Source organism: Aquarana catesbeiana, linkage group LG02 (genome assembly GCF_042186555.1).
Source record: "Aquarana catesbeiana isolate 2022-GZ linkage group LG02, ASM4218655v1, whole genome shotgun sequence".
Classification (NCBI taxonomy): domain Eukaryota; kingdom Metazoa; phylum Chordata; class Amphibia; order Anura; family Ranidae; genus Aquarana; species Aquarana catesbeiana.
The window spans coordinates 177,092,204-177,098,203 of NC_133325.1; the positions used below are offsets into that span (position 1 = coordinate 177,092,204).

The 6,000-nt window shown below is 45.1% G+C and overlaps 1 protein-coding gene across 1 annotated transcript in view; it reads left to right on the forward strand.

Moving 5' to 3' along the window:
• LOC141127438 (retinol dehydrogenase 16-like) overlaps nucleotides 1–6,000 on the forward strand; it is a 198,537-nt gene that overhangs the window by 85,722 nt on the left and 106,815 nt on the right. The window lies entirely within an intron of this gene.

The window sequence follows — 6,000 nt, forward strand, 5'->3', positions numbered from 1 at the left end:
GATATGTGTGTGTGTGTCTATTGGAGGAGGGGGTGTGGGGGCAAGACAGATGAAAGATAAGGCCTATATGCTGTCTTTTTTATTAGCATTCTTGTTTGTTATGTCTATATTCTAAAGCCTGGTACACACTAATAGTGACAAAAAACTGACTTCTCCGGTCGGATTCACTTTACTAACAGTTCAACATAAGTACAGGGACCTCCTCCGCTGAGTTGTTGTGGTCTGAAAGGGGGATGCCCCCCCCCGCCAGAACATTCCGGTCAGTGCTCTCGGGGGCCCGTTGGCGGCTGGTTTTCCAGACATAAACACGGGCCAAATGTTGGCTGGTTTTTATTGAACCGGCCGATGTCTCCCGACATTCAGCTCATGTGTTCTAGGCATAAAGCTGACCATAGATGAGTATTTGTTTTTCCTTCAGCAAAAAAAAAATAGAACTGATTCCTCCATCCACACAAATAAGCTGAATTGAGGATTCCAAACATCCCCATCGCATTCTGATAGCAGGACCCTCCCCTACAGCTGCTGATCGACAAAGGTTTTCCAGCTTGTTCACTTGACTCCTGTCGAACAGTGATCTGATAGAAATTTGTCTGGTCCCTGGCTGAATTTTGATCCATCTATGGTCAGCTTTACAGTTAAACTTTTGCTAGTGCAATAATGCAGTATTCTTCATTCCTTCAACATTTTTTTGCCATTTCCTTGAAATCTGTATGTTCTGCATCACTATTTTTCTATTTGATATTCAATAACACGCTGCCACAATGCCTGTAAGATGGCAAAAGGGGAGTTCGATTGAAAGTTCTACTAAACCAAATGTAGCCTCCTCCCATAAGATAAAGCTAAATTTAGTTTAGTAAAGTAGTGATCTGTGTTTTTGGTAAGGTTTCCCTGGAATTGGTGGTTTATTGCTCATGTCTGCCTCTGGAAAAAGCTTTCAGAACATAGAGTAGGGGGATCAACCCCTGATTTATGATTTACGTGTTTGGATAGGCAGAGTGTTCATCCTCTTTAAGGAGGTATTCAGTATCCCCTGGGAGGCAGCTAGGGAGAGACAAGAGTTACAGTCTATGGCTCAGCAGGTGCTGGATTGAGGACCTGGAGAAGATTGTGAAAGGATTTTTGGCTGGAGTGCATTGTTCTGACGTCCTGGTCTGGAAAAAGATCTTATATCTCCCTCACTTAGCGGGGTGGCAGTCAGCTCCTGGGACATTTTGAGCAATGCCTCGTTCACACCATGGTGGAGATACGTCAGTTTTTCTGCATGCATTCTGCAAAGACACAAAAAAACTATTGTTCACTATGTGCCCTGTTCACACCACAATACTAGTATCACGTGCAGATTTTTTTCTGCACAGGAATCTGCAACATGTATGCAGTTTTCTGCAGAAAAACTGACATGACATCAACATTGGTGTGAACAGGGCACATAACTGACAAGCATGAAAACTGATGTGAACATGCATACAAATTCACTGAAACACACATGAAAACTGATTTAAACTGATGTGAAACTGATGTCTCTGCAAGTGAAATCTGTGCGGTTTTCCCATCATTCCCCATCAGTTTTCAGGCACATATGGTGTGAACGAGCCCTAAGACCTACTGTGGGACTTACAGGTGTGTCTGCACCTTTAGCCACTTGCCGACCGCCGCACGACGATTTACGTCGGCAGTATGGCACGGGCAGGCAAAAGGACTTACCTGTACGTCATTGCCTTCCCGCGGGCGGGGGGTCCGATCTCACCCCCCCAGTGCCTGCGGCGGTCGGATTCTCGTCAGGGGCTATCAAAGGTGAGGGGGAGGCCACTCATTCGTGCCTCCCCCCTCGCGATCGCTTCTGGCAAATGAAATGCTTCCTTGGCTTCTGCATAGTAAACAGAAGCGGAGGAAGTGATGTCATCTCTCCTCGGCTCGGTATTTTCCGTTCTGGCGCCGAGGAGAGAAGACATCGATGTGTGTGCACAAACACTACACACACAGTAGAACATGCCAGGCACACATTACACCCCCCATCACCCCCCGATCACCCCCTGATCACCCTCCAATCACCCCCCACCCCCCTGTCACACTGACACCAAGCAGTTTTTTTTTTTTTTCTGATTACTACATTGGTGTCAGTTTGTGACAGTTAGTGTGGTAGGGCAGTAAGTGTTAGCCCCCTTTAGGTCTAGGGTACCACCCTAACCCCCCCCTAATAAAGTTTTAACCCCTTGATCACCCCCCCGTCGCCAGTGTCACTAAGCAATCATTTTTCTGATCGCTGTATTAGTGTCACTGGTGGCGCTAGTTAGGGAGGTAAATATATAGGTTCGCCGTCAGCGTTTTATAGCGTCAGGGACCCCCATATACTACCTAATAAAGGTTTTAACCCCTTGATTGCCCCCTAGTTAACCCTTTCACCAGTGATCACCGTATAACTGTTACGGGTGACGCTGGTTAGTTAGTTTATTTTTTATAGTGTCAGGGCACCCGCCGTTTATTACCGAATAAAGGTTTATCCCCCTGATCGCCCGGCGGTGATATAAGTTAGGTTTTAGGGTCAGATAGGGTCTGCGTCGCCCCAGGCAGCGTCAGGTTAGTGCCAGTAGCGCTAACACCCACGCATGCAGCATACACCTCCCTTAGTGGTATAGTATCTGAACGGATCAATATCTGATCCGATCAGATCTATACTAGCGTCCCCAGCAGTTTAGGGTTCCCAAAAACGCAGTGTTAGCGGGATCAGCCCAGATACCTGCTAGCGCCTGCGTTTTGCCCCTCCGCCCAGCCCAGCCCAGCCCACCCAAGTGCAGTATCGATCGATCACTGTCACTTAGAAAACACTAAACGCATAACTGCAGCGTTCGCAGAGTCAGGCCTGATCCCTGCGATCGCTAACAGTTTTTTTGGTAGCGTTTTGGTGAACTGGCAAGCACCAGCGGCCTAGTACACCCCGGTCGTAGTCAAACCAGCACTGCAGTAACACTTGGTGACGTGGCGAGTCCCATAAGTGCAGTTCAAGCTGGTGAGGTGGCAAACACAAGTAGTGTCCCGCTGCCACCAAGAAGAAGACAAACACAGGCCCGTCGTGCCCATAATGCCCTTCCTGCTGCATTCGCCAATCCTAATTGGGAACCCACCACTTCTGCAGCACCCGTACTTCCCCTATTCACATCCCCAACCAAATGCAGTCGGCTGCATGAGAGGCATTTTCTTTATGTCCTCCCGAGTACCCCTACCCAACGAACTCCCCCAAAAAAGATGTCGTGTCTGCAGCAAGCGCGGATATAGGCGTGACACCTGGTATTATTGTCCCTCCTGTCCTGACAATCCTGGTCTTTGCATTGGTGAATGTTTTGAACGCTACCATTCACTAGTTGAGTATTAGCGTAGCGTACAGCATTGCACAGACTAGGCACACTTTCACAGGGTCTCCCAAGATGCCATCGCATTTTGAGAGACCCGAACCTGGAACCGGTTACAGTTACAAAAGTTACAGTTACAAAAAAAAGTGTAAAAAAAAAAAAAAACCACAAAAAAATATATATAAAAAAAAAAAATAGTTGTCGTTTCATTGTTCTCTCTCTCTATTCTCTCTATTGTTCTGCTCTTTTTTACTGTATTCTATTCTGCAATGTTTTATTGTTTTATCATGTTTGCTTTTCAGGTATGCAATTTTTTATACTTTACCGTTTACTGTGTTTTATTGTTAACCATTTAACCATTTAACCAGCCGACCGTTTTGAAACCATGTTACCTGTACGTACTCGTCGTCGAGCTCGTGCATTGTATGTGTTTGGTGCTGTAGTTTATTCTTCAGACCAAGACCAGTCCATGAACAGGGCGAGGAGGAGTTCATGGACCATGAATTGGTTGCTCCAGCGTGACCAGTTCTGTCACATGCCATTGCTCCGTGAGATCCGTGAGAATAATCCTGAGGATTTCAGGAACTTTCTCCGGATGACGGACCCCGTTTTTGACCGTTTGTTGGCTTTGCTGACCCCCTATATCAGCAGGCAGGATACCTGCATGAGGCAAGCCATCACTCCGGAGCAGAGGCTAGTTGCCACGTTGCGGTACTTGGCGACAGGGAGAAGCCTGCAGGACCTCAAGTTCTCGACAGGCATCTCCCCCCAGGCTCTGGGGATCATTATCCCAGAGACCTGTTCTGCCATCATCCAGGTCCTGCAGAAGGACTATATTAAGTTAAGATATTTTTCTTTTATTAGCATCACATGTTCTTTTATGTAATCTTTGATAATGTAATGTATTTCTTGCTTCAAACACTACTTACCATCATTGCAATATAGTGTGAATGTCCCCTTTTTATCCTCACACATGCTGGATTTTTTTCCTGTTATTTTTTGTCATGCATGTATATTTTCCTTCAATAACCTCCCCAGCATGCAATGATGGGAACATATCCACCTAGTCTACTCATTTTGAATGTATTTTGTTTGAGTGTATTTAGTGTGCTGATAATTAGCAATTAGCTTGATTTCCCAACCCCCCCACCCTCGTAAAAATTTGCTTGAATGTTCTGTGGTGTTGATTTGTCTAAAGCAAATATATGTTGCACTTTGCAAAATGCATGTGCACTCTACAAGTGCATTTGTTCCAGTGCTTTAGTAAATGAGCAGAAGCTCTGCTGATTTCCATCATCAAATCATATGCAAGCCACAAAGTGTTTTCATTAATTGCCCTTGCATGTGATTGTGTACTCCTTGCAACATGAATGCCTTTTTACCTTACCTCATTTACTGTAAGCTGGTTAGCAACTGCACCTGCAGAGTGCGACAACTGCAGTCTTGTAGCCTTTTTAGTCCCTAAATTCCTGCGTGTCCTAAAAGTAATCTTTTTTAGGGATTTCACAACCCCCTAAAATGTAATCAATGTTCCATCAGAGGGGGTGAGCAATCTGATAAGTGTGCCTTTCCATATTAGTTATTCCAGAAGAATTAAATTATTTAATGTTATACTGATGCTGGGGAATAATGTTTTTAATTGTATAATTTTCTTGCAATGTTAGCTTCCAAATTAATGATTTTGGTTTTCTTGTTTGATTCCCCAGTTTCCTTCAACGCCACAGGAATGGCAGACTGTGGCATCCCATTTTGCCAGCCGTTGGGACTTTCCCAATTGTGGAGGGGCTATAGATGGGAAACATGTCCACATCGTGCCACCACCCCATTCGGGGTCATACTATTTTAATTATAAGGGGTTCCACAGTATTGTTTTAATGGCGGTGGTGTCGGCACACTATGAATTTTTATATGTGGACGTGGGGAAGAATGGCCGGATGTCGGATGGAGGAGTATTTGCCCAGACGGAGTTCTGCCAGCGTCTCCAGAGTGGTGGCCTGGGATTGCCACCTGATGCGGATAACGTGGAAGGACTCCCCTTTGTCTTCATTGCCGATGAAGCCTTCGCTCTGAGCAAGCACCTCATGAGGCCATTCCCCCAAAGAACCCTCACCCCGGAGAGGAGGGTTTTTAATTTCAGGCTGGCCAGAGCTAGAAGAGTGGTTGAGAATGCGTTTGGAATTCTGGCCAGCCGGTTCCGCCTGTTTCAAACATCCATTAATTTGGCGGAATACAAACTTAATTTTATCATTTTATCGTGCTGCATTCTGCACAACTTTTTACACAAACATTCTCTAAATTATATAGGAACAGTTGGGCCTGAGGCCGGACTTATAGATGACAACCTTACGGGCCTGGATACTGTCCGTACTGGCTTGGCCCCCCAAAGTGCCCGTCAAGTTAGACAGCAATATGTTAATTATTTTATGGGTAGGGGGGCCATTGCAATGGGCCAGGATATTTAATTTTTTTAAATAAAAAAAATATTGATGAAATCTGGAATTATATTTATTGCTTGCCTTTCTTTTGGGCTTTCTCCTAGGTTATGGTCGAGCAGTTGTAGTGCCAACTGTATTTTCCTTTTAAATGTCTAAATAAGCTCCATTGCCACTGTAAACAACTTTTTTACAATTATAACCAAACTGATACTGAGCATTGA